Below are 23,449 nucleotides of genomic sequence, written 5' to 3'. Positions count from 1 at the left end.
GCAATGTGTTTTTTTTTTTATCTTTCCGCACTGTGTTTCCAAGTAAATATATATATATATATACATATTTGTTTAAAGATATTTCCAATTACGCTATAACTTTTCGTGCAACATCAGAATAATTTCTTTTCGGTTAAAAGATGTATAAAAATATAAATATTATGTGAGTGTGATAGCAGTAGAACAGTTTGATTGTCATAGCCACGTTCGAGATACGAACCGTAAAAGTAACATATTTCAAACACTTGTAGCTGTACTTCAATGTTTTGTTCAAATTATGCAGATATCATTATGTGGATCGATCTACAATACCCAGACTAACACTTGGATTTGTGTAGCTTGGAAATAAACTCCTGGCTAGAATGATTTTTAAAAGTTGTGAAATGTAGAACAAACCACTTGTCATTTTTTGTCTTGTGTGTATGTGTTTGGAGCTCTATAGCAACATGCAAGAAAGGCAATCTTACGTACCTTCCTGCCAAAGATTCCGTATATTATCGTTTTTGTTTTGATGTAATGAGGTGGTTCAGGCTCTTACATATTTCCTATAGGATCGACAAATAACGTATAGACAGGTTAAAAGAAAAAGGGACTAAATTCATCTTTTTTGCATCTATTATAGTCACTTTCAAGAAGTCACTTGAAAAAACAACAATAAAAATTGCGATTTTAAACTAGGCCTGATATAAAAAACTTATTAGATTCTATTAATAACAAAACCCATATAATCTGCATTTTCGAACAGTTTCTTCAACACAATTGGGCAGAGAATAGAACAAATGACGTAATGATAGTCTGTATGTGCTCTAGACGTAGTTTTTATATTTCTCTCTTTAGTTTATTTAGAAAGCTGGATAGCTTAGGATTCCTCTTCGAAGTGAAAGAGTATAAAGACGTGAGTGTAAAAATTACACTAGGGATAATTTCTTTCTACAAAGTATAAATACTAAGTTTTTATAGCCTTATATTTTCCACTAAAACTATAAAATAATAATAATAACGTTCCTGAAAAGTCCTCTATGTCTGTTGTTTATACCAGTTATAATCATGAAGAAATTACCATTATAAAATATTACTATGTATATGTCTGTTGTTTACTCAGGCGCCGAATTTATTTTATTTTTTCCTAAGAAGGGAGGAGGTAAGAGAATTGACACGTGAAAAGTTTATTAGGCCTGCATATTATGTGCTTTTCCCGGAGGGGGGGGGGCAATATAATTGACTTGTAAAAAAGTTTATTAGGCCTACATATTATGCACTTCTCCCGAGGGGGAGAGGCACGTACTTGGCACCTATGGTTGTTTATGATGATTGTCAACCACACTTCTTTGAATAAACTACTTTCTTCAAAGTTTTTAAACAAGTTTTTATAGTTTTATAATTTCGAGAAATAGTCTAAAAATATTAATATTGGAGTATATTCTTGTAAGTCTACTCTTTACCATTTACAAGACAACAATAATTATTATCAGCCAAACATGTTTCGTACAGTTATGTCAATTTCCAGTGAATATATCGCACTAACTTCTAATTCTAGTATGAACAAGTAACTCTTTTACACGTGTACAAACTAGTATATATGGATATGGCTTTTATTTTATATTATGTGAACAATGCGACGATAGTAACGTTGAATATACTCTTAGTCGTTAAATAGACAACCTTTTCACATTGCACAATGTTAAACTTGTCCATTGTTTTGTTACGAACTGTATATGTGTGTGTGAGTAAATTGTTTAAGTAAGTCTACAAGTATACCACACGCACACATTCATACATTAATGTTAAATATGATTCATCTTTTATGAAATAAAAATGGAACCTGTAGTTTCATCTAAAGTAAATGTATTAGAACAACAAATATATATATGAGAAACAATAGTTGTAGTTTAACTGTCGTCACACAAAACTGGAGAGCAAAGCAAGTTATAAACCATAGACTAGTTATAGTTTCCTACGTTTAGTCTTGTTTACTTATTAAAGCTTCGCATGTTTAGAAATGATGAATTGGCATTGAGTATACGAAAACATTTAGCACTGTCTCCCAGTGGCACAGCGGCATGTCTTCTGACATGCAATGCTAGAAACCGGGTTTCGATACCCGTGTTGGGCAGAGCACAGATAGCCCATTGAGTAGCTTTGTGCTTAATTACAAACAAACAAACATTTAGCACTGTCTCCCAGTGGCACAGCGGCATGTCTTCGGACATGCAATGCTAGAAACCGGGTTTCGATACCCGTGTTGGGCAGAGCACAGATAGCCCATTGAGTAGCTTTGTGCTTAATTACAAACAAACAAACATTTAGCACTATGTATATGTGTATTCTAAAAACCAGTGTATGTAAAAAACTGTTGCCGATAAGGGTGGATATTTGTATCAATACAGATAGTTACGATAGTTTGTTTGTTTGTTTTGAATTTCGCGCAAAGCTACACGAGGACTGTCTGCGCCATCCGTCCCTAATTTAGTAGTGTAAGATTATAAGGCCGCTAGTCACCACCATCCACCGCCAACTCTTCGGCTGCTCTTTTACCAACGAATAGAGGGATTGACCGTCACATTATAACGCCTCCACGGCTGAAAGGGCGAGCATGTTTGGTGGGACGGGGATTCGAACCCGATACCCGTATAGTGCGAGTCGAGTGCCCTAACCACCTGGCCATGTTACGATAGTTGTACAGACACCGTATAAGAAAAACAACACTTTAAGAACATCAGATATCCCAAATGCTGGCTATGAGAATCTCTTTGTTCAGAAACACACCCTTAATACACGTATTTGGTTTTTATTACCAAATGCTGTGTTACGATTTTTGTTGTTGTTGTTCCACTTTGTTTTAGGGAAGTCTCAAAGGGAAAATATCCTTGTCAGCCGCTATGCACCAAGCTCTGTGTATTATTCACAGATGTCATCCAGCATTGCTGTGGTTGCGAATCATGTTCTTGTAGCTTGGGCAAGTTATCGACACTCACCAGATGTAGAAGAAATATGTCACATCAAAGCTTGGTGAACGAAGCGGCAACTGTTTAGTCCAATGACATGGCAACGGAGTTGGTTAAGTCAGATACATATATATATATATATATGCTTTGTTATTGGAAGTCGGCGAACGACATTCTATAAGCGTAGAAACAGCAAAAAAAAGGGGTCAGTATTCGCCTTTTTTTATGATCTTGATTATTGAAAAAAATATAGTAATAATACAATTGAACGTTTAAATAGTTTTGAATAGCCTATCAATAACAAAGCGCATACTTCGGCTGTATAATGTGTTGAACCTTTTTTTTTTGATCGCATTAAAAAAGAAACGCATATAGCTTTTGATATTATGCGAAACAGTATTTGTGTTAGATACATGAAGTGTTATTCACCAGTTAAGAAAGAAAAGTAAAAACAACATCGCTTTATTCTGTGTTAAACTTAGGCCTTATACTGTTATAAGTAATTACTTTATTCGCCTTCAAACCTAGAAGATGGAGAATACTGGGTTAAGAAGAAAATTTTGTGCTCCTTTGAAGTTTTTTTTTTTTAAATTTCGCGCAAAGCTACACGAGGGCTATCTGCGCTAGCCGTCCCTAATTTAGAAGTGTAAGACGAGAGGAAAGGCAGCTAGTCATCACCACCCACCGCCAACTCTTGGGGTACTCTTTTACCAACGAATAGTGGGATTGACCGTCACATTATAACGCCCCCATGGCTGAAAGGGCGAGCATGGTTGGTGTGACGGGGATTCGAACCCGCGACCCTCAGATTGCGAGACGATCGCCCTAACCACCCGGCCATGCCAGGCCGACCTTTGAAGTCATACGTACTTTCCTGTTAGTTTGAACACAAAATTCCACAGTTGTAGTTTTGATGTTTTTTGTCATACTTTTTTTTAGTACAGTAATTTACTTTTAAGACGGTCTTATGTGGTATATTTTCTTTACTAACAAAGCGCATTGATATGCGTTAAGAAATTTACGAACAAGTGTATGTCTTTATATCATAAAATGCTTCTGTTTCTTCAAAGATAATAGACATATAGTACTTCAGTACTGTGGTGTTCTTTTTGTTTGTATAAATTAAAAAATCAAAACAGTTGTACTTTATGGACTGTTTCCTTAATTCAGAGTTTACAGCAAGTGCCCTTCCCAACAATTATAAAAAGAACAACGTTTCTTGTACTTTTAGAACTGTTTTTTTCAAAAACTTGGAGTTCATAGCTATGACATTATCATTGCAGAAGATGTCAAACTAATTTGTAATACAACGCGCATGCGTGTATCCGCCCTACTGCCTGTCTGAAAAGTAGAATTTGTTATTGTAAGTTGTCAGAAATGATGGGATTTCGGAAAATTTGCTCTTCTGCCAAACGAGGAATTTACAGGTATTTGAATTCGTCCTTACATTTATGTATATAAGAATACTTTTGTTTTTAAATACTTGCCATTTTCGACAGTATTATTTTGTATATAAATAATTCATGACAATAAAATAACTTCAAGAAATATTCTTTCTTGCTAATACTCTAACAAGACCAGACCTACATCATCGTGTAAGAAGTGAATTGTTGTTATTGTTGAATAATATGGCAGTTGTTTTAGTAAAACGAATAGTACTGAAACGTTGAAAATAACACGAGAAATATACGCTATTTTTCATAAGCCACGCAAAACGACTGAAGTAAAACTGATGATCCACAGTAAACGTACAATAATAAATAACATTCTGCAATCCATGTTGACTTTAAAAGTATCGTTTATTTTCATTATGGTTGGAGTTGTTTTGTTTATATAATTCTCGACTTCAGAGTTGAGCATCAGGTAAATTTAATACTAAAGCAATACATGTACATTTTTGTGAAAAAAACGTAAAGTTTAAACGTTCTAGAGATGCTTGTATTTTATTCTATCCAAAAATATATTCAAACAACAACAGAAAAAAAAAATCTGTAAATCTGATGATGCCACTTTAACAGTGGCGTAAATGATGCATTTTTTTCTATCCCATTTTAGCTGTTTTCGAATTTTGAATCTGTAAATCTGTCACTTTTGTGACACATAATACTTACTGTGGAATACTTGTACAAAAAGTTATGTATAAAACAACTATAAATTTGAAATACGTTATATAATTCCGTTATTAAAAGGATTCATATTTACATCATATGAAAGCGACAGGGAGTAGTTATATGTATATATATATACATATATCAATAAAATAAAAACAACGCACAACGTTTTTGTGTTACTTGCAATGAGCTTAAAATCTTTGGTTTAATGTTACAGAGTAATATGTTTAGCACGTGATTTCATAAGTAAAACCAAGTTGTTTGAAATCGTGACTTGTGAAGGAGTAAATGTATTAGCTTTTGAACATTGTTATCTTTCTCTCAAAAGCATAGGATGTTTGAGTAGAAAATAAAATAACTGTAAAGTATTTTGTGTTGAATTTGTTTGTTTGTTTTCAGATCAAAGCCACAATGGGCTATCTGCTGTGTCCAACGCGGGAAATCCAACCCCGGATTTTGGCGTTGTTAGTCAGTAAATATACTGCTGTCCCACCGGGGGACATTGCGTTGAAAATTACCCTAATTTAATAATATACTTCCACGAATGTTTGTATAATTTCTCCTAAGTTTATATTAAATCGTAGATTATCCTAACTGTTTATGAAAGTAAGCCAGTTTTGCTTCAGTCAGTTTATTGTATTTCAAACAATAAAGTCTTTTCTCTCTCTCTTTCAGTTGCACCTAGGTGTACTTAACCATAAACATTACATATTGTCAAACATTAAGGGTCCCTGGACAGCTGTTTTATGTGAGTAATTCCAAATGTGTGTGTGTGATGTTCCATTTTCTCAGAATACGGGCGTAAGGTTCAAGATGTTTTCCACGTGACTCTACCTTTGTAGCAGAGTATCTGGGTATCTATTATATATGTGTCTTGTTAAGCTCTACCACGGTTACCAGCTACGACAAACGAGTGCACCCACAAATTAACTATTTTTTTAGCTGATTATAAATTTGCTTGTCATCATATTTTTAAAATGTTAAATATAAAATCAGTTTAGGTGGTAAAAATACAATTCTGGTTATTGGTGAGTTTCAATAACTTGCTGTAGCTCGTGCTTTTACCCCCGACGGTGTAATTAAATACTGTTGATAGATTTCTTATTCCTAGTAGACACAGTGGTTTTGGTTGGCGGACGTCACGAAATTGTTATTGCGCAAGCGCAATATTAACTAAACTCACAAAGCATCGTTCTTTATACTAATCCAACGCCATCCGCGTGCGTGTTTCTTGACATTGACCTTGAATACGACGAACAGTTGTAGTGGTATTTACATGTCTCGTAATGATAAGTAGGCCATGTATTGAAGATGGCGCCAAAACCAACTGTAAAGGCTTGGAGCGATTATTTTGAATCTTTTAATAACAGAAACTTTAAAGTTATATTGATGATGTACATTCAACGTGCGTTCTAAAGTTAGGTTAATCAAGATTTACATATAATAAGTTATAACGCTGGAATCGCGAAGGAACAACCATGTACATCATGGCAGTCGTCTACAGCATATAAGGGTGCTGACCGCATAATTTCGTGGCATCGCTACTCTTCTCGTAGGGGTCGCTGTAAGTTGAAGAGAAGGGCCTCGTGATAAAGCTTAGCCGAGGTAGCGGTAGCGTTTGGCGTCTCTGAAACAGCCCTATCCCCCCCCCCCCTCTCTTATCCTTTCATATGCGTAGCTGTATAGACGTGTACCAAGTGGTGTGAGCGGACAAACTGGAACTAGGCCTACAGGTGCTTCCTTTTCACCATGATTCACAGTATTCTGATAACGCGGAAGTCTGTACACGAGCAAGTATGTCTAGACTTATGATGACGTTGATATTTTGGTCCTCGTAACAGTCAGTCCTCTTTTATTTCCCGTCAACTCCACAGACTTTACTTTTTTTGGTGTGTGTGTGTGTATGTAGTAGTTGCGTGAAACGAGGTTTCTTAATCTTTCATTGAGCGATATTGATTTACTCATTAGTATATCTCTGCACAGTATAAAATCAGTAAAATGCTGGACCCACGATTGTCTTTAGAACTTAAAATATATGTGAGTTGTTGATACATTTCCATTGTATGTAGTATTATGTTTTGATGTATTATTTGCATTGTGTGTATATAGCTACACCAATTTAATATCGTGAACCCTAGACGTTGTATTCAGTATTTGTTCGCGTTTACATGTTAAGTAATACTTCAGAAAAAAACAAAACAAAACTAACCTACAATTAGATACTATGATTTTCCACAAGCGAGTAGAAACACGATGAGTGAGCCAATAATCAACAGACCGTTAGTCACAAATACTGGACCAAAATGGCGACAAACCTCCCACACAACTGGCTTAATAGACTTGCGTTTTGAATATATGTTGACAAATGTTAAAATATGTCAATATTTCAGTCATACAAAAAGAAAGTTTTAAGTTCGAATAACTTCGAAAATTAATCACTGAGCGTAGATATTCGATAATCAGGTAAAGAGTTGGAATATTCAGGTTTTCTTGTAATTATATACTTTCATCTTTGTACGCTTTATCAAAAGTAGTTTTATAATACTGGGTCCGGGCTTGGCCTAGTGATTAACATGTCTGGACTATAAAGTCGAAGATACCAAGTTTGTATCTTTCTTGCCGTGGGACGGTGAAATCCCACTATTCGATAAGAGTAGGTTACAGTCACGAGTAGACGGTGGGTGCCTTCCCTTTAGTCTTATCAATTCAAATATCTAGTTTATAACCTTGAGTTTGCAATTTTTTTTACAAAAGTGTCGTTATACAGTTAGTTAGAATTTCTACCTTGTTGTAGAGCTTGTATTTAGTTATTCTACATATTAACAATTTACCAGAATATTTGAAGAGGTTATGGACTTTCAAAAAACATTGTAAGGGAACAAAATTATCAACATAAAATTTTAATCTGTCGTCTAGTTTGCCTTTTGTCTAGAATCAAAATGTTTTTTTTTCCTACCATTTTCTCTGGCCACCGTTGAAAAAATACCTATATGATTTTGCATACAAAATCTTTCACTATATTGGTTATGGAAAATAGGCTCTTTACATCCTAACGATTTTCCCATCATTAATTTTTCCACCAGTTTTTCTAAATTGACACACCAACCATGTCTGTGCCTTCTCAAGCTTTAATCCTTTAACTTTCTGACAGAATTTTCAGAATTGAAATATCAAATCCTTCTAGCGATGCTTCTGATATTTTGTATAAGATACTGATAGGTATGTGAAAAGTACGAAGTAAAACGTTTACTTGAGGTATATCCGGATATATTATATGTTGTTTAATGTTTTGTCGATGATGTTTTACAACGCATTTTCTTCTAGATCAGATGCTAATATCTTGAAATGGTTTTAAAATTATAGATAAATTTCGTTATTCGGTTTCTATACCTAGAATACCGAAATATAAGAAGAGCGGACGTATATGATTAAACTTTTTAAATGAGAATCGTGTAAAATTATAAATCTATAGCCCCAGAATATTTGTTCGTGTGAAACTCCTTTGTTGATTTCCTAGAAAATGTATTTTACACAAAGTATACAAGTCAAATAGGATTTTTCGTAAAACCTGTTTAAGCATCTTAGTTAAATAAAGTATGAATCCTATGGAATAAATACCATTATTATGCCCGCATAGTTGGGAAGAACTAGACATAAGGGTAAGATAAGACGCTCGTATGTAAAAAACAAAGTACAGGCGTGCTTACATAAAATGGCGGGAAATTCGGTTATTCAAGATTGCATTCGTATAATATTACAAACGCTAACGGAAACTGTATTTGTATTGGTCAAAACTTTAAAAATGTTAAATGTGAGTAACAGTAAAGGCGTATGTAATTGATATCTTAATCCTTCTCCTACTAGGAATATCCCCTCGGGATCGTAAGTCTCTACAAAATTATTTTAAAAAAGCCTAAAAACTAAGGACTCACCAGGTTTAATTAGATTTTTTCTTTAATAATTCGCCATTATATGGACTATAATTAAGCCTGGTGAGTCCTTAGTTTTTAGACTTTTTAAAATAATTATATTATGCCTTGGTCATTCAGTGTTCAGTGTAATAACTTTACCTATTAGTCCATATAATGGTGAATTATTATTAAAAAAACAAATTAAGCCTGGTGAGTCCTTAGTTTGTAGAATTTTTTTTAATAATTATATCATGCCTTGCTCATTCAGTGTTCAGTGCAATAACTTTACTTACTATTTTTTCTATAATAATTCGCATTATATGGACTAATAGGTAAAATATTGCACTGAATGAGCAAGGCGTAATGATAAATGAGACGTTTATCCGAGGTACTACAGCGTATATAGCAAACTCAGTATCTGTCTATATATTTGCAAGTACGTTCGTATGTCTGTACGTTGCGTGCTTGTAGAAACAATGGATTGAGGAAAGATGAAAGTGTTGTGGAAATGAACCGTTTTTACTGGTAACCTGCAGGATAAAGATTATACCGGTATTCGGAAAAAATGAAATCAGTAATCTCGGTAAAGGATTGAGAATACTTTATTGCTCAAATATAACACACAAATAAATACTAGCTTTTTTATTTGTGATGAGCTTCATTTTTATATTGTATTTACTATTTTTTGTTACTGTTGAAAGTAAAACATTTCTCTTTCTTCATTTCAGATTGCATTGACGTTATTGGTGGGAAGAATGAGTCCAAGACAGTTTTTGTAGATCTGAGAAATTCCGAGCAATTTGTGTTGCTTCTGAATCAGTGGCGAAAGTTTTCCAAAACAGTTATGTACATGCTGTTAAAATCAACAAACTTGTAGAAATTATTAGGTATGTAGGAGTATTTGTTTCTGTACGTTTTGTGTTAAAACATGATATACGTTTGTATCTGACTGTTCGTTTTGTGCCCCCCCCCCCAGTGGTAGCACAGCGGTATGTCTGCGGACTTACAACGCTAGAAACCGGGTTTCGATACCCTTGGTGGGCAGAGCACAGATAGCTCATTGTGTGGCTTTGTGCTTAATTACGAACAAACTGTTTGTTTTGTGTTTTAAAATAACGTTATTGACTCCCCCCTCCCCTCCCCAGCCTAGCGTAGTCTACTGGCTAGCCTGCAGGTCTGTGAATTTGAGGGATCATGGATCGCGTTCTGTTACCGTAGATGCGTTTCGCACTCTGGGTCCGTAGATGCGTTATAAGAGTAACGGTCAAACTTCGCTATCCAGTTAGAGTAGCCAAAGAGTTGACGGTGTGTTCCGTTGAGTATCAGTCTGTTACTTGAATTAGGGATGAATATCGCAAATAGTTCTTGTTGTTGCTTTAAACAATTTTCAGAAGAAAAAAAAACATACAGATTTACTTGATGAAATTCTAGCAACTGCATATAGCATTGAAATTCACGATTGTATTATCGTTTCGAGTTAATAATATATATAAAGACTTATAAGGCTACATGTATGTCAGTAACTCGCCTTTTTTCCAGTCTAATTATTAAGTGTTTGCGTATAAACTTTCATATATTTGTTTGATCAACATTTTACAGTTACTTCTTATACATCTTTTGAAGTCGGGCCACACTTATATATTAGGTAATAAAGATGTTGTATAATGACACCTTTAAAAATGTTCTTGTTTCTATTCGGTTTTTCTTTCCTTCCCTGAAATATATGACTTAGGAAATGTTTTCAAACAAAATAGGTACTGACTTTTTAGCCATAAAAGAAACTAAACAAGATCGGAAATGATTCTGTTAATTTTAAGGTTGGAATACTTCATACATGTGTTTGTGGCAAGGAGTGAATGGCAGAAGGTAATTTAGCTGGTGTGTTGTTTGTATTTGGAACTTGATCCGAAGGATTTTCTTCAAACAGCGAGTTTAAAGATTCATTAATTGTGATTAAAGTATTTAATGTTGCTGAAAGAAAAAAAACGTAGAGTAAATTAGTTTTGTCATTGAATTAGTCTTAAACTTAAAACAAAAAGCAATACAAATTTTATTGGATGTTAAACATTTGTTGTAATTGGAAATTTTATATCCCACCTATTGACATATCATCTAGAAATATTGGGCGACCGAGTTAAACAGAACATATGAGCATCTGACGAGAAGTTCGTTATATACATAGATTGTATATAAAGAGTTTTTGGTTTACTAATTGTGAAAATAATAACTTTATTTACATGTAAAAAGACTGGATATATCACTAGGTAGGCAAGTGCTGAGACCCTATTATATATTACATATGGCTGTACTATTGGCATAGGTAAGGTCAACTAAAGATGAAAACACAACAAACCACGTGGTGAACTGACCTATTGTTTCTTCAAGTTATTACAGTGGAACGAAATGCATGAAAACTTGATGGGTATATTATAGGCTTACTTGAATATAAGGCTGTATGCAAAATCGCTTTGACAACAGATCGTTTCATCCTTGATTTTTGTGGTCAGATGTGTTGAGACTATGAATGATGTTATTAATGTATTTGTAAAGTTGATATCATTATGTTATTTCTGACACGTTAAGCAGCTTTACAAAAAGAGAATAATTATCACTACAAAGATGGCTGCCACTATGACGTTACTATGATTCCAGTTATTTAATTTTTAGACCAATCACTGTTAACCTTACAACCTATATTAATTTCATAAAAAGTAATCCAGAAGCATTGCCATTCGGAACAATTGAATGAATATAGATTGCTAACTGTTTAATAACCTTTCTTGTGTACTACAGTTAAACGTTAGAGAAGTTTTTGTACGTAAGGAAATTTCTTGATTTGTTATATATTTATATGTTGGTTTTTTTTTTTTTCAAGTTCTGTTTAACTGTAGTAATGATTTTATTTTGGTGTTAAAACATCCCACTCAATATATTTTCAAGGCAAATCACCACGCTTTACTTGTGGAAGTCTGTATTTGTGTGTTAATAATGGCTGTAGATGTTGTGGCTAGTTCATCTGTCGACCACGGAAGGGGAGGAATTGTATTAACATTAACTTGACTCCATATTTCGTGTAAACAGACGTGCAAAAGACGTTTTGTATAAGTTGAATAAATATATTAGCAAATGTTATGTTGGATTGGCGTACGCATATGGTTACATTTCAAGAAGACCAGTTTTGGTCAAACGTATACTTATTACGTGACTTAATTCTCATTATACTGGAAACAGATGTTTAGTTGTACAGCTTTTTATGATTTATAGTCTGCGAATGCTTCATAAATATTTGTTCCTGTTGCAAGTTAAATATATATATAATGATAATCCGTGAAATATTATGACGAATATTAGTTATCGATTGAATGTGATCAAGCAAATGATAAAGCCAACATAATATACATTAATATACATATAAATTTCTTCGGTTATATGAATAACAATATGATAATATAGCTAGCTTCATTAGAAGTGCTTCGTCGTATGCTCCACATTATTGGAGTATTTCGTACTGTATTTTTGTAACATCTGAACGTGGTACAGTACATTATGTATAATTTAAAAGAGCATAGCAATAAAAAAAGAAAGTATAGAAAATTAGGAATATACAATATTAATAACGTCAAAATTCGGGGTGAGGAACGCTCTTCACCAACGAGGCATTATGTTAGTTTAGTCTAGGAGGAGTAAGCGGGGTTTGTTCAACGCCTTTTAAAGAAAAGGTCTGATTTGAATTCCTGGAAGAGACGATTCCATAAACATCTTAAGATATGCTGTAAGCACAGATTGTGGTAGCAGTTTTTTTGTCTGTGATGCTTTGAATTATATAACTCCCAGAAAAGCCATAGCGGATTTTCATTGTGTCATGTAAGAGTATAGTTTAATTCAGTAATATCCAATCAGAAGCTGTGTATCACATCTTTATCTGTTTTAGCTCAAAACATCCGCAGAATTATACATTTGATAAACTTTATTAAACCTTGTAAGTATGTAAATGTATTTAGCTAAACAGTTCTTGCAAGAAGTGGACTACCAGCTAACAGAAATAAACATGAAACACATTACTTGTATCTTAGAAAAAACTCTCTGTTTTGGAATATTAACAATTCTGTATACATTCTGCCAAGAAATATTACATTAATCAACCACAAAATGTTTTGGAAAGGGTATTGTATTCTTACTGTATTCAAACGTGGGAATGCACCCATTCGCATTTAAAATACACTGAATATGTGAAGATGCACTCCACCAGTCGGTCATGAGTTGTATTTATCAGTTAAATTCAAGTGAAACATGGTGGAACACGCATGTGCGATAAGTGAATGATAATCTGGTTTTTATAGCCATTTGTACTTGCATGTGTACAGACACATTAATCCTGTAGATCAGTTAGTCAGCTCTGTCCATTATGACACATAATTCACAGGAAAATATACTACAGTATAAAATCCAGTACTTTTTGACCACAAGATGCTTCTACTCCAAAGCTAATGTCAACATTTAGGTTGAATCGAGCACGTAATAAGGGGAACCCCCCAGTGTCATCACACTGCTTAGTTTAATCTTTAAAAAATTTGTCTCCATCAGCTTGTAGTATAACAGGTAATGGACTATTTAGAAGTAGTATTAAAGATATTGTTAAACCTTATTTTGATTAGACTATCTCTATGGTCAAGGTAGACAGTGTGTCAAGAAGGGTTGCTTATACGTGTACTGGTTGCTTTTACTTGGGAATGTGTTAGTAACTGACAAATAATAAAATTTGTTGATTGTGCATATGAAAATGATAACTATGGAGAAAAGTGAAATTAGTTAAAGATTTTTATATTTAAAATTTGAAAAAAACTGTTTTGGCTCTTGCTACACAAGTTTAGTGAAGTATATCACAATTTGGACTTTATTAAAGAGGCATGCGTTTGTAAATGATGTTGCGAAGTGAAAATAGACTATAGATATTTTCATTCACAGTTTGTGATTGGTTGCCTATATAGGATTTTAATCCTTCTCAAGTGGAAAATGTTATTGGTAAAGTTAGTTTTGAAAATTTGAAATGTACAAGTTACTTATGTGTGATTTTATGGTTATTAGAAAAAATGGGTGGTAACTCTGATTTTGCGAGAATACATCGGGGCTGGGAATATTTGGTACCCTGACACAGTGACATAGAAAGCACTGATACGACATTTTTTTTTTACTTTACAACGCACATTGAAATGTTTAGGACGGTTTTTCTCTAACAGAAAATTAAGTTCTTAAAGAGTGTTGAACGAATCTTTAAAGATGAGCTATTTTAAGAATCTTATCTTGAACTAGTTATACGATCGTTGAGATTGAACTGATACCTTTTTCACAAAGACATTTTTGTATAGCTGTAATTTTATTGATAAACGTATTTATTTCTAAGTACACCGATAATTTTATAACTACGAGAATAGAAGAGTTCTTAAGAGCTTCATGGTATTGAACTTACTGCTAGGTTTGAGTTCTAATCTGTATGGTCAAATTTCTTGAAGAGAAGGAACTGCGTATCAAAAATATTTTAGCCTTACGTAGACTAAAATATAGTCTTAGTGACGACTTCAGATTCGAGAAGCTGTTGTTAAGTCCATAAACGTAAATTAACAATCTCGGTATTGACAAAACGTTACTTTCAAGTTTCGTGATACGAAAAACATGCAATATAATGCACCATTCCATACCTTATCCATATAATCCACATACCAGGATTTTGTTCGTTTACATTTATATAACTTTGTTGTTCGTTCTCCCAGCTATATGTAGATCAATTTAATTTTGATAGAATAATGAATATGTGTTTTTCTGAAGTCTCCATAGATGAGGAAGTACTACATATTAAAAAAATTCTTGTTTCGTTAAGTGTAAGACACAAAATGTGCATTTAGTTTTATGGTCTTCTGTTTTGTTTTCGGTGTCAGCTTATCGTTACTTTTACTTTGACTGTACGCTGTATCAAAACCGGCGATACATGAATAACGTTAGACATAATTTTCAAATTTTGCTGCAGACAGATTTAATTTCGTGGTTATAGTTTACCAACGGATCACTTTGAAATACAGCCACTAAACACCGTGCGCTTGATTACCCCACTAAGAAAGGGGTTCGGGGGTCGGGAGATCAAGGTCAAGTGTGCTGATGGGGGCATCTAACACCTTGATAAGAAAATTAGATCTTATCTGAAACGCTACAAAATAAAAATAATGTAAATGTCAATATTACTGGCGTATTTTATACAAGTTGAAGTAATTAGATTTTACATGTTTGTTTTGACTTATAATAAATGCGAATTCCTGATTTGCTAACTACGAAAACGCACTCTTACAGTCACAGATGCAACGTAACATATTCAGCTAAAACTAAAAGCACATACTCGTTTTTAACCTTCGAAACATTTATGATCATTAAAACTTAGAATGTATCGTAACTACTAATACTTAGCAAAACAGTATGCTTAAAACAAACTGATTAAACTTTCTTTTTGCTATATAAGCTTCCCTAAGTACCATGACCTGAAACTGCTTAAGGACTTTTTTTTATTAAAATATGTTTTTATACTTTAAAAATAAAAAAGCAAGTGTTAAAAAAGGAAAAGTATAGATATTTAGCAAATACGAATAATTATGTAAAAAAAAAAGGTTGTTTCCAGTGGTTGAGTTTAGGTTTTCCTTTTTTTTTGCCATTTGTAATTGGAAATGTAAAATAACCCTTTACCACCTAGTTTCTGCTAGGTAACTGTTGCAATAAAATAATTTCATATCCGTGGTTTTTTATTATTATTATTAAAAGTAAATTGGCTGGGCAGATGTAATTCCAAGAACTTATGCGCGATTATAAAGAAGAATATAGTTAGTGTTAAGGATTTTGTGTAGTGTTTTATTATCAAATTATAAAGTGTCTATGTAATATCTGGTCATATGATGGAAATGAGGCTAAATGAATTTATATCTGAAATGATTTTTTGTAATAAGACTGTCTCGACATACATTTTATTTTTTAACTTAGAACAAAACTCAGGTTGAACTGATATTTTATAGACAGTGCAGTTTAATTGAAATTAAGTTGCTCCATGCTTTATAATAGTTTTCGTAAAGCTTCGTTTAATAACGTCAGTAATGTACTGGTAACCGTATTATTTATTTGAAGAGAAAAAAAGCTATGCATTTTTTTGTTCCATCATGTTAAAACTATAAGTAAGAAATCCCTTTACTGGTTGGTTGCTCGCCTCCACCATCATTTCAACTGTCTTCTAAGAAATAAGGATACAAGAAATACTGCGCGCGCTTCTCACGAGATGCCCAACCTTCTTAGACATGTTTCCATCAATAATGACCTTTCTTGAAGCTCTACTGCAGCTGATTGGTTGGTTTAAAATCGCGCATAAAATCATACGAGTACGTCATCTTATAGTCGGTGTGTGCCTATGTGTACGTGGAGTGTGCGCCATGCTTCCTGTCTGCCCTCGTACGACTCTCTAAGCCTTATTGTGTACTGGTGAGGGGAATTTTAGGGTTAAACTAGCCCGCTGAGATCGACAGATATTTTTGAGGTGTGTCTTGGTAACTGGTGACGGGAATACGGGGACGCAAACACCTAGCAACAACTAGGTAGGTGAGATCGAAATCTGTAACTTTGTGCCTGCTGTTGTAGTTGTGATTCCTCCCCATTGATTTCTCTTTTGACTGTGCTTTTGATTCCTATGACTGCTGTTAAAAAAGAAAGAAAACAGAATTGGCGTGTCCTTGCGACTCGTAATCCAACATCGTGCTGTCTGGATACAGTAAGGGCGCTGTTACTGAAACGATTTCAGTGAATACATACGGTATTATCTATAAGTGCCTTCAGATTTTTCTTTAACTTGTCGTATGTACGTTCTTTGCTGGTCTGTCGCCAATGGTTTCAGTAAGAAACATGCGCGTGTAGAAATAACCATTTAAATTCAACCCTAATAAACTGATTTATTATTTTGATTTTATATGTATAAATTATAATCTTTTGAAGTTAAAAATAAAAAGATTATCTTGTTTCAAATATCACTTGAAATGGGTTGGATTTTTGTTTTACTAGTAGGTTTATTTTTCTCAGATTACGTGCGTATGGTAAATACATAAGTATATTAACAATATAAATAAAACTATTAAGAGTTACCAATACGTTTTCGTTTTGACGCAAGTTATGATTATTAATAATTATTTGATTCAAGCAGACTTATAGGTGTCGTCTCTGAGCTGATCTTTATCAACGCAGACTCTCCGTTAAAAGTCAACCGTGAGTTACACAATAACTCAAACATGGCCGGAAACTATGTTGGTTGAAAAGTAAAAAACATGGTATTAAAGAACAGGAATAAAAAATGTACTGTTACTAAATATCGCGTTTTAACCTGTAATTAATAAAATAAATGAAATGAAAATGTATGTTAAGGTGATTTGTTTTATGGAAATACTGTAGGATTAACATTTTGAGACAAATTGTTAGTGTCTTTGTGGGAAAAAAAAGCTATTGATTTTTGCTGTTTCGCGCTTAGCGAATAAAATTACTTGGCTTGTGGAATTATTATTTCACATGGTATATTATTTCAAGAAATAATAATTTATGTAACTTAAAATAGTTTGTACGAAGTGAATTGAATAACTTATAGCGGTAAGATGCTAAAATCCGAGGTTCTACTCCCCGCGATGGAGAGCATGCAGATAACCCATTGTATATAACTGTTTACTGAGAAAACTAGAAGTTTATAGTATAACAGATAACAGTACCTGATAAAATACAGTATAGTATTTGCTCTTGCTGAGAAAAATAGAAATATAAACGTATAAGTAACTTAAAACGTGAAATACTTTTGCATAATTGAAGAAAACATTATAATTCTAAAGATGTATATATAAGGTATTAGGCTTAGCGGTACCTTCAAGATATGTTATAGATTTAGGTTTTTCTTGCAAATAATGTTTCCGTATGAAAATCTGGCACCTTTCACAAGCCATTAATATTCCTTCGCTTTTTTAATGTTTAATGTAATAGGAATCCCATATCTTTCTGTTTGAATAAAATGTAAAACATTAAGCAATGGTTTATTTTTATACATTTTATAAATGGAATGAATTATGAAATAATATTTTTTTCATAAAAAAGACTTTATGTTTCACTTCTAACTCATTTTAAGGAAAGTGAAAAAAAAACATATACTATTTCTTGATAAGAATTATATTCTGATATGCAGTTATACATCTAAGATAAATTTTTAACACAGGATGATTGGCCATAGCGAATCCCCCAGTAACTGAAAACGAAACTACAAATAACACCTTCACGCTCCCCAATAGCACAGCTGTATGTTTGCGGACTTACAACACTAGAAACCAGGTTTCGATACCCGTGGTGGGCAGAGCACAGATAGCCCATTGTATAGCTTTGTGCATAACTTCAAACAATAACATCTTCACAGTTAAGTTGTATTTGTATGATCACTGAGTCAGTCTAATGTTGCAAATGTTAACATTTTCGTAGTTAAGTTTTATTTGTGTGACAATCGAATCATTTTAATGTTACAAATGTCAATATCTTGTTAGTTGAGCTGTATATGCATGATCATTGAATCAGTTTAATGTTGCGAATGTTAACATATTGTGGTTAATTAAGCTGTATTTACATGGCTGTTGAATCAGTCTAACGTTACAAATGTTTATTTGTCCTATACCGTTATCAATGCGACCTAGAAGTCAACATAAAAGATCACACGAAACACAATAGTATTAGCATCTTCGTATCTTTATTGGGGATTCGCAGTTGCCCACCCTGTATATTGGAAATAGAGTATGCTTCCTTCAAACGATAATGTTTTAGTTTTATTGTACAGTAATGAAGATATGTGGAAAGCATAAATGAAATGACTTGAATACATACGTATAATGTTAGGTCTTCAATCTAGTTTGAAACGACCCTAAGCGTTTTCAACAAGTGAAATTAATAAGTGTTACATACATCTTACCTGGTACATTGGGATAACAAATGAGTTTTTCTAGCTTGGATCTGTGCAGTTATACCAATGCAAACAATCCTCATTTTTTTATATGCATAATTTTCAATTACAAATGTTTGTTGTTTGTGCACTACGTTTTTGGTGTGAAAATATACTTCACTGTATTCTGCAGTTCTGTAATGAATATAACTGTTTTTGTTCCAATAGTGTCTGAAACCCCCATGTTCTAAACGGCTTTTATGCTTACAACTGTACTCAAATACGTAATGCCCTGTCGTCACGTGTCTGTTTTGCTAATTATATACCTGCTCTTTAAAACTCCTGTTCTCAAAGCTTTGTACAGTAGGCTGCCTTAGTGATCAATAGCGTTGAAATCCTTTCAAGTAATGAAAATCAAAACTGCTTTTTTTTTTTACTTGAAGAATAGCCGTTTTAATTCGGTATTTTTTTCCAATAGTATTTCTCACTGTTTGAAATCACTATTAGGTAACGCAGCATATCAACAGTTTCTTCAAAGGTATAACTAAGACTTGCTCTCGATTCACTCCATGAATCATGTTGAAATATTTTGACATTTTATACTTCAAATAAAAGGAACGTTTTATTCATTTATTATAGAAGCTGCTGAGAGTTTAGGGTTCAGTATTTTAAAATGAAACCTTCGTCACTTAAACAAGAGACGAACTGGTCATCATTTCCCGCTGTTTACTATTACTACTAAAAAAATGTTTGTAAGAAAAGCTCCTTATTGAAATGATATTTTTTATCGTATAGTAAGAAATATACGAGACCAAATTAAAATGGCAGAGAGGCTTAAATTAGAATGTCCTTTTTCATGTAAAATGCAAACTCGTAAAGGTAAACACGGAACTTTTTGTAATTAACACCTGTGTCATAGTTATGGTGTTATTTGGTGTTCGTATTAACACCTTTTGAAGATTTTGAGTAACGTAAGAAACTTTCATTCTTCAATAGTTACCTAGAGCGCTGTGAAGTCACATTCTTCTTATACACTTGTTTTGAGTGATCAAACACACGATCACCTAAGGATCCATATAAATTAAATTTTGTAACATTCTTAATGACTCCTAAACCTACAACGAACAAATTTAACATCAGTAAGGGCGATTTTGAGTGTTTAAAACTGTATTCTTAATTAAGATATTACAATAACATCCTTATAGCTGTTAGTTTTTAGTTGTTTTAAAGCTTTATGAAAAAATAGTAATACAGTTATTACGTACACATTAAATACGTGTATATGTTTTTGTTTTATTTTTATATATATAGTGAAGCATGTATTTTCATCTGGTTTAATAAAATTAATAACAAAGGAGAGATGTAACAAACTAGACTAAACATACATGCGATTACATGTGTTTTTTATTGATGATTTTGAAATCTACTTAAGTTAGAAAAATGTCTAAATAAAAGCTTCATACATAGTATATAATGTTATAAAGTTGTGTGTCTTTTACATTTAATTGTAATTATCTTTTGAATAATTCCATTTCAAAGTCGTCTTAGTTTCTAAAACAGTTCTATATAAGATCGTTACGTTTGTTCAAGTATTTCAGAATACTCAGAATAATGTTTGTTGGAATCAAATATCTAAGTGGTTCATTGTTTCAGGCTCCCAAGGATCAAAGATACATCAGCAAAATTTAATGAAATCAATATTGATCAAGGAATTGTGCAATTGATTATGGTAGTATTTAGCAAGTGGAAGCTAATATGCAAGTACAGCCAAATAATAAACCTAGTTGTGCAATGGGCTATTTTGAATAAAAAGTGTGTAGCATTCCTAAAGCACCCCATTGGCTAAGCGGTAAGTCTGAATAATTATAACTCTAAAAACCGGGTTTCGATACTCTTGGTGGGCACAGCACAGATAGCCCGTTGTGTATCTTTGGGCTTATAAACAAACAAACAAAATCATTCCTACATACATTTACTGTTTTTGCATAAATAATAATAATGGCTTTATTATGGAAGATAATTTACTATTTAGAATATTATCGATTTTAAAGAATAACTACCTACCTAGGTTAATAGTAATAACAGTTATGTCGTATTACTAAATGTATTTTTGGAATACCGTTTAATAACTATCAGTAACAACCTGTCTTTCTGATAAATTGTTATTAAAACAGTAAACCTAAACACCTGTAGTATAATGCTATTTGCACTTGTATGTTTTGCTTTTTTAAATAGTAATAATTTATCGAACAACAGTTAAAACTGGAGAAATATCATAACAAGCTATTAGTTTTATTTGTCATAGTTGAATATTTATGGAATGATTAAGATTTGGAACAATGAAACATTTATGTTTAATTAAAAAGATTTTCAATAAATGCGGTTGCTTCTTAATCAGAATTAGTTTGTGCTTCAAGTTTTGGGCTGTTCTAGTCTCAACATTGTACTGTAAAAATTAAAGAAACTTTCAATGATAAAGTAAGCATGTTACTGAAGATCACGACATATTTTAGTGGTTTGTAGAGATGAATGCGTGTAAGGTTGTAGTCATGAAATTATCATGAATGTATATAATATTATTAACATATTGAAATATAGAAAATTCGACCTCGCGCAAATGGTGTTTTCTGTCTTGTTTGAAACAAAAGGCTGCAAAATGGGTTCCCCGTGTTCTGCCAAACAAGAATTGAACTTCGAATTTTGGCGATATAAGATCTTTCAAGCTTAAAGATGAGCTATCGGGGGGGGGGGGGTCTCTAACTTTGCCTAACAATATTGATAGACAATGAGGCTTAAAGACAATAATACAATACTATCTGGCTGCAGGTATAAACGAGGATATTTAAATATGTTCATTTTGGTGTCAAGTTTATTGTGAGATTAAATCAGTAGTTTAAAAGCTGAGTTATTTGCTTTTCACGAAAAATGTGCTTGATTATACTGACTGAGGCTGTAGTTAATAATTGGTAAGGATGAGATGATAATTTACATGTTAGGTGGTGGAGAGAATTCTACTCATAGTTAATTTATTTGAATGAATTTTTTTTCTATTTATTTGGTTGCGTTAAAGTTTACTGTAATAGTAATTTCAAAGAAATTTCCAACAGCTTTTGTTCTTGAAAGCATACTAAAGTCGCGGAGAAAATTGTCTATATGTTAGAATACTTTATCCTCAAAGATTTAACGTTTTGTCGCCTTTTCAAATAGTTCCAGTTTTCCTTACAGTATGGTTTGCATGATGTTTTATGCATATTATTATTTAAATATTTAAACGTGTAGTCCATTGCTCATTTTTATTCACTCAGGACTTGCAAATTGTTTTAGGTATGTATGTTAACTCGTAGAGTTAAGCCTTTTGACCTCATCAACCGTACACTACGTATAGCTAATCCATGTGAATATAATACCTTAGTTACATATGGAAGTAAAACATAACTTGTTTTGTATTATTTTCCAAACAGTAGAAACCCAGAAGTAAATCTGTAAGTAACGTGTAATGATTATTTATGTGTACAGCTAAACGAATCACCAGGTGAAATACAGGTAATTCATAATCATAGCATGTTAGTTATAATGTTTATAGACAGTATTTACTGTTAATAAAAATAAAAAATATATTGCAGCATAAAATCACACCCTAATAAACCAATACAAAGGTTCATCTGTCAAATGTCGTTTTGAAAGTGATAGGCTGTTTTACTATTGTCACATATACAATCATGTGGTATGTTTGGCATGGCATTTTCTAAACCAGAGGTTTTCAAACTTTCTCGTTCTCGGACCATTTCGGCGGGGAAAAAGACCACTCGGACAACCTATCGGTCCTACCCCACTTATTCTGGCGATGTGCGTCAGTGACTTTAATTTTGGACCAGCCCGTGGACCACCTGAAAAACCCTGGTGCACCACACTTTGAGAATTTGTAAACTACTTGATGTGTATGGATTTCAAACAGCTAGGTAATAATGGTTCTCACTCTCGTTGTTTTCCCGAACAATGTTAATAATGGTCCTCACTCTCGTTGTTTTCCTGAACAATGTTAATAATGGTTCTCCCTCTCGTTGTTTTCCAGAACAATGTTAATAATGGTTCTCACTCTCATTGTTTTCCAAAACAATGTTAATAATGGTTCTCAATCTCATTGTTTTCCAAAACAATGTTAATAATGGTCCTCACTCTCGTTATTTTCCAGAACAATGTTAATAATGGTCCTCACTCTCGTTGTTTTCCAGAACAATGTTAATAATGGTCCTCTCTCTCGTTGTTTTCCAGAACAATGTTAATAATGGTTCTCACTCTCGTTGTTTTCCAGAACAATGTTAATAATGGTTCTCACTCTCGTTATTTTCCAGAACAATGTTAATAATGGTCCTCTCTCTCGTTGTTTTCCAGAACAATGTTAATAATGGTCCTCATTCTCGTTGTTTTCCAGAACAATGTTAATAATGGTTCTCACTCTCGTTGTTTTCCTGAACCATATTAATAATGGTCCTCACTCTCTTTGTTTTC

General features: G+C 33.1%; 1 long non-coding RNA gene across 1 annotated transcript in view; it reads left to right on the top strand.

Moving 5' to 3' along the window:
• LOC111087860 overlaps nt 1-23,449 on the top strand; it is a 63,384-nt gene that overhangs the window by 16,845 nt on the left and 23,090 nt on the right. The window contains exon 2 of the long non-coding RNA XR_002612485.1: nt 9,696-9,854. This is a non-coding gene — a long non-coding RNA (uncharacterized LOC111087860). The remainder of the gene's footprint in view (nt 1-9,695; nt 9,855-23,449) is intronic.

This window comes from Limulus polyphemus, unplaced genomic scaffold (assembly GCF_000517525.1).
Source record: "Limulus polyphemus unplaced genomic scaffold, Limulus_polyphemus-2.1.2 Scaffold78, whole genome shotgun sequence".
NCBI classification, from domain to species: Eukaryota; Metazoa; Arthropoda; class Merostomata; order Xiphosura; family Limulidae; genus Limulus; species Limulus polyphemus.
Note: the sequence above shows the minus strand (reverse complement) of the source record. Positions and strands in the feature narration are given on the sequence as shown.